This window comes from Adiantum capillus-veneris, chromosome 30, assembly GCF_014529385.1.
Source record: "Adiantum capillus-veneris isolate H3 chromosome 30, ASM1452938v2, whole genome shotgun sequence".
Classification (NCBI taxonomy): Eukaryota; Viridiplantae; Streptophyta; class Polypodiopsida; order Polypodiales; family Pteridaceae; genus Adiantum; species Adiantum capillus-veneris.
The window spans coordinates 72899561-72906300 of NC_140960.1; the positions used below are offsets into that span (position 1 = coordinate 72899561).

A 6740-nucleotide genomic window follows, 5' to 3' on the forward strand; every position below is an offset into this window, starting at 1 on the left:
TGATGACGTGCTTGAAATTTAACGGGAGGTTTCGGGAATGCATTCTCGCATGAAGTGACAACTTTGCCGTATGGACGCTCCGGATTTTTCGCTGATTGATGACTTGGCAGATTGTACGGATTTCCGTGTTTTGCGTTGACCATAGTTTTTTTCTCACGCGCATGGTTGGCCAACCATGCTTCCGGACGCGTACGAGCCCGATTGGAGCATGATTGGGGATTCCATACGTGTGGCAGCGATTTTAAAAATTGGCCATTTTTTGGGCGTTTTTGAACCGTATGGGCATTTCGCCCATGTGCGAACCCCTTTGCCCTATAGTGCTAATACAATATACCAGGGAGCGTACATTTTTGGGGATTTAGCACGTACAAATTTTAAAGCCCGCTGCCCGACTTAAAAGACCAGAGACCAGTCACCTGAGAGAAACCAGAGACCAGAGAACACAGAGCAGAGAAGTGACAGGTCCATACACTGCTTTGTGACTCGCACTCAAAGCTGAGAGCTCTCGCGTGCTAAACAACTGTGACCGTTTGAATTCAGCAGAGAATCGAGATGGGCTGAGCCAAGCGTCCCGAGTGGCAATATGTGCAAAAGGTAAAGCCTCAGGCAAAAGGACAATGGACTTGCAAATGTATCTATTGTGGGCATGCTTGGGACGGGGGTCCATATCGTATTCGGGCACATTTGTTGGCCATCACAGGTTGTGGTGTCGGCCCATGCGGTAAAGTTCCTGAGGAAGTTAAAGTGGTTGTCAGAAGGTTGCATGCAGATGTATTGGGTGATGGACAAGACCCAAATGCATTTGTGGATACTTTGGTGGATGATTTGGAGGGTGATGCCTCTCTATCTCATGCAAGTGGATCGCATGCATCTGCAACTGGCACTTCAAAACCCACTGTGGATCCTCAAGCAAGAAGAGGAAGGTTGCACAAGTAGATTTGGCAAGTGCATTTGGCGTGCAGGCACGCAAGAAAGCAGATCAAGCCTTGCGCAGGTTTTTTTATGCAGAGGATATTCCTGAATGGAAAGTGAGGAGTCCTTTCTTCTTGGATATGGTGAAAGCTATTGGGCAAGTGGGCCCGTCTTATGTGCCACCCTCCTATAATGCTTTGCGCACCACAGAGCTTAATGATGAGGTCAAATGCATTGGTCATGAGATCATGGGTGTGCGCGAGAAGTGGAAGAAGCATGGATGCACAATTGTATGTGATGGATGGTCTGACACTAGACGTAGGTCTATCATCAATTTTCTTGCATGCTTTATACATGGCTCTGTGTTCTTGAAATCAGTGGATACTTCTGGGGAGACAAAGACGTCAGAGTTCATTTTCAAGCAGCTTAAGGAGGTGATTCTTGGGATTGGACCCTCTAATGTTGTGCAAGTATGCATGGATAATGCAACTAATTGTGTTGGGGTTGGGAAAATGGTTGAAGCGGAGTGGAAACATATTTTTTTCACCAGATGTACATGCCATTGCTTAGACTTGTTGTTTGAGGACATTGGGAAGCTCCCTTGGATTGCAAAGATCCTTGAGGATGGCACAAAGGTGGTTACATTTGTCATGAGGAAGTCCACTGTCTTGGCATTGTTTCGGACACTTAGCAAGAAAGATTTGGAGAAGCCCGCTGCCACTCGTTTTGCCTACTACTACATCATGCTTGCCAGTCTCGTGGATGACAGATGTATGCAAGGTGTGCGCAGGCTTATGATTGATCCAAAATTTGTGAGGATGAAGACCTCCAAAAGTGTAAAGGCCACAGTGGTCTCTGACATTGTATTTAATGCATCCTTTTGGCAAGAGGCCAAGTTGATTTTGAAGATTTGTGCCCCCATCTTAAAGATCCTTCGTTTGGCTGATAGGGAAGGAGCCACCATGGGGCTTGTGTATGAGCTTACAGATCGCATGGTCGAGCAAGTTCAAAACATGCAAGGTGTTGATGCGGCAAGGATGCAAGAGATCAAGGACTTGTGTGTTGACAGATGGAATATGATGCACACACCGCTGCATGCTGTGGGATACTTGTTACACCCTGTTTGGCAGGGAAGAGGACAATACAATGATAGTGAGGTTCATGATGGGTGGATGACATTCTTGAACAAGTACACCAAGGGAGATTTAACCATGCAAGGTACCCTCATTGATGAGTTGGACACTTTTATCAATGAAGGAAAGACATTTGCTCATCCTATTGCGAAGGATCCAAAGAGAATGCAAGAGGGTGTGAAATGGTGGGAGGCTTTTGGGGCTTGCACGCCCACATTGCAGACTCTTGCACTTAGGGTGCTTTCTCAAGGGACGTGCCTCTCCTTGTGAAAGAAATTGGAGCACCTTCTCTCTCATTCACACTAAGAGAAGAAATCGGCTACTCCCTGCTCATACCGAGAAGCTTGTCTACATACATACCAACTTGAGGCTCTTGTGCAAGATCAAAGAGCGCGGCTATGAGAGGATTGAGGTCACTTTGGAGATGCTTAACAAGGAGAAGGATGAGGAGCGTTTGCTTCAGTTGCAGGAGATTCAGGAGGCTATTGCACAGAGTACAGAGGATGTTGTGGAGTCTCCTCTTCCGAATGCCATGCCTAGCGATATTGGGACGTCATGCTCCATCGAGGAGGTGGATGAGGATGAGGATGAGGATGACGACGACGATGATGATGATGATGAGGAGGAGGATGTGGCGTACGATGAGTGTTAGAGCTCATCATGTTTTGCTCTAGCCTCGGTTCTGTACTTATGTTTTGGTTTCGGTATCTAGTAGACGCTCCCCACTTATGTTTTGGTTTTGGTATCTAGTAGCTTGACGGCTCTACAGTCTAGACTCTAGTAGTCTAGACTCTACTGTCCAGTGTCCACTGTCTACTTATGTTTTGTCGTTCGGAGTCTACACTCTGTGACTCTTGTAGGTTTTGGTCCTTGGAGGCTTCATATTTTGTCATCTCCAGACTCCTGCTTTTCTCTAGTATGATTCTAAATTCTAATTTCTACCGATCTTATCGTCCAAAGTTCGAACGGCGAAGTCTATGATGTTTAAACTTTAAAGTTTTAATGTATTCTGTGGTTTTGTGTTGCACCAATGCTCTCTCAGTCTCTAGTGTTTTAAACTTGCATTCTGTGGTTTTTGTGCTACTCTCTAGTGTTTTCTAGGGTGCCGTATGGTATCCCACGTATGGAATCTTCAGGGGGTCTGAACCGGGCTTGTGGCGGGCTTCCATGCCTGCCCGCGTATGCCGCATGGTTGACGTTAGAAAAAACTATGGCGCTGACTATTGACGTGGCAGTTGTACGGATTTATATCCACAAAGTGCCTTATGCACTGAAAGAAACTTGACATTTTTTTTTGAATTTTGATCTCACCATTAACCTTACTCTTGCACAACATTTTTAAACTTAAGTTGTGTGAAAAAAGGAGTCCCATTTTTGGCTTTTTTTTCAAAGTTTTGCAACTATACCACTCTAAACTTCACGTTTGTGAGATTTAGATTACTAGAGGATAAGCCTTCATAGTTCTCAACATGTTATGATTCTTCTAGGGAGGACTAAGTGTTAAAATTAAAAGTTATGACCAACTTACAAGAATTGCATAATCCTGTTTTTGGCCAAAATTAGCACTTTTATGATTTTTTTGGTGGATTTTTTGATATTCAAATGCAATTTTGATTGTGTAAGTGGCATGTATAGCATAAAGCTAATCTTCCTTGAGTTTTGGGGGCCCTAATACGCTATATAGCATAGTCTATGATGATGGTTGAGTTTTTTGATTGATGAAGAATACGAGGCATTTTAGTGTAGCAAGTATAGCTTTCTCAATATTGCTAGTTTCTCAAGCCAATTGTGTGTATTTTGTAGGTAGTAACCATATCTAATCATAGACTATAAATTTGGCTAGATATTGAACAGTTTCTTTTGTTCATTGCTTTTGGACCAGTTGCTTTTGAGTTTGAAGGCTTTTCATGTAAACTGCTTTTGGGGCCTAGAGCCTTTAAATATGAGGCCATGGGCTCATTCTTTGGCATGCTTCTGGACGAAGGTGCAGAGGATAGAGTATCGGCTTGTACTATGTTGATGCAATATAAAGAAATACCGAAAGGGGCGCCAAGGTTTGGGGCCAATACCCTCTGGGGTGGAATTCCGCCATTCCGTCTTGCGTGTCGTCTCTCTCTCTTTCAGTTCAATTGTTAGTGAAGTGCTAAAAGCCTGTTCAGTCTGTTCTTTTCTATTGGCACGTGGTGCTCGTCCTGTGTGACAGAGAGCTTGTCTTCTTTTGACAATGACCAGATCAACACGAAAACCAAGGAGTTCAAGGAAGGGAGTTAGGCTGTCAGGTTTCAGACATTTTTTTTTCAGGTTACTAGGACACCCATCGAGCCCTTGAGTTTGTACAACAGTTTGACGTCGCCTTCTCTGGAGAGCGGCTCTCAGAACATTCCAGGGAGCGACAGGTGGCATCTTACTTGAAAGAAACGGTGCAAATGAATATGTCATCATGACTTGACATCACTTGAAAATGGCTTAGAAAGATACATTGGATAACTACTGCCAGAGGTTTTGGGATACTTGTCGGAGATTTTTTTGAAAGACCAGTTTTGCTATGATTTGCTAAAGAGATTCAAGACTAGGTTTTAAACCAGAAGTTTGACTCCATTCAGAGACTTATGGGACATGACTAAGCAACGATTTGGAATGCATGCTTGCTCATTGACTTATGCGACAGACAGGATAGTATCCACCTCAAAAAGGCAAGAGTCTGCTAGTGAAGAGAATGAATCAAGGGAACCAGATGATAGCTCATTACAGGATTTTGAAGAATGAGAGGGTTCCGACGAACTAAGGAAATCAGATGCAAGTTCATCAAAGGATTCCAGAGAAAGAGGAATTAGATGATAGTGTCTCTTAGGGTTTCGATGATTGATCTGACGTGCCAATGGACAGGGGAAGCGAAAGACGCTACCCGCAGGTCTCGGGACACAAGGAAAGAAAGGAAAAAGGGAATCAGCGCTGGTAGATCAAAACATTCCCCAGACCCAGGATAAGAATTTTGAAGCGGACCAATACACGAGGGACTTGTACACTGCTTTTGCAAAGGTCCGGGAGGCTTTAGAGAAATCTCAAGAACGACATAAGAAGGGCGTCATGATTTGAAAGACGATTGGGTGCTCTTACGTTTTGAGACGGCACGCCTAAGGTAATGAAAGGGAAAGGAGCGGCTTTCTTTTTTTCAAAGCTTAGCGTGAGGTATTATGGCCCTTTCCAGATTAAAGAAAAGATAAATGATGTCTTCTTTAGACTCAAGGTGCCCGATACTTGGAAGATTCACAATGCATTTCATGTGAGTCTATTGAAGCCTTTTAAAGGCGATGTGCCCGATGATGGGGAGCCTGATGAGCAACCCGAAGTGGAGGAAAGCGAGGAGATTCTCGTTATAGAACAGATTTTGGCACACAAGGACAGAAAGATGAAAGGTAAAGCGATTAGGCGGTTCTTGGTTAAATTCAAGAACTATCATGCATTGGATGCGAAGTGGATGTAGGAGGAGGACATAACAGATACTCCTCAGATTTTGGAACTTTATCTTGAAGCATTCGGTTTAGCATAGTCTACTCCGATAGAACCCCGAATTCAGCGAGGGTGAATCTAGTGCAACGGGTTTGCACAAGAGGGGAGTCAACTCCGCTCCTTTGTCAAAGGATTACCCCTATTTTGAATAGAGCCACTAATGTCCCCTTTGGGTTTCAGGGATACTAATGGATTGAGTAGTATTCTGCTGTATGACTTTATGATAGGAATTCCTGAAAATGAATATGATTGATTTGTACTTGACTTGTTTGAGTGCAGGAACTGAAAGACGAAATGACTGCGAAATGACTGTAGCATTTTGGTCTCATAAATCTCTCTAGACATGATTGCAATAAGGATTAGTTAATCAAGCATCCGTGAGGTCCGGAATGGATCAAGATGCGATTACTAAATATGTTGCCGATGGTCATGGTTTGAGATTTGGAATGAATTTGTTTGTGATTTGTCATGTGATGTCGAGTGATGTCCTGTGATGTCCGGTGATGTGACTATCATTTTGTACAAGTGCTAGATGTGTCGTCTCTAGTGCATTGGTAGTAACAGTCAGTGTCTTCCCAAACAGTTTATGACCTCTGTCTGTTTTGCAGGCGTAATCGAGGGCGATTACAATTCTTTCAAGAGGGCGGTATGTCACAAACTATTGACGTGGCAGGCCTCGGGACATACACACACACAGAAATTGCTGACGTGGCAGCCTTTCGAGAAATGCATCGATAGGCTGACGTGGCAGTGTACGGAATCCCGCATGATGTGGCACCGTACGGACCTCTGCGTTTTATGTTGACCGTACGGACAGTACGGATCTCTGCAAAAAGCGTTGACAGCGTACGAAAATTGCACTGGCTGATTTTGGCTGCTTTTGGGCAATTTGCTTGTGAGTTGAACTTTTTGGGGCTTTGCTTTTGGGCATCCCTTGTAAGAATAAATACGCCCAAAGGCCTCACTCTGCAAGCCATTTGGACACAGAGACTGAGAGTGAGCACCCGCGGGCTCTTTGTACTTTGCACACAGATTAATATAAAATAAATACCGAAAGGGGTGCCAGTCTTTGGGGCCATTATCTCTTGGCACGGAACTACGCCGGGCCGTGTCGTCTCTCTTTGTTCTATCCAATTAATTTTGAAGTGAATCTCTGATGTGTTGCGGCAGAGTCTTGACTTGGGG

At 44.2% G+C, this 6740-nt stretch overlaps 1 pseudogene; it reads left to right on the forward strand.

The window, feature by feature from the left end:
• Positions 1 to 552: 552 nt before the first annotated feature.
• Positions 553 to 6134, forward strand: LOC147418194 (uncharacterized; annotated as a pseudogene).
• The last annotated feature ends 606 nt before the right edge of the window (positions 6135 to 6740 follow it).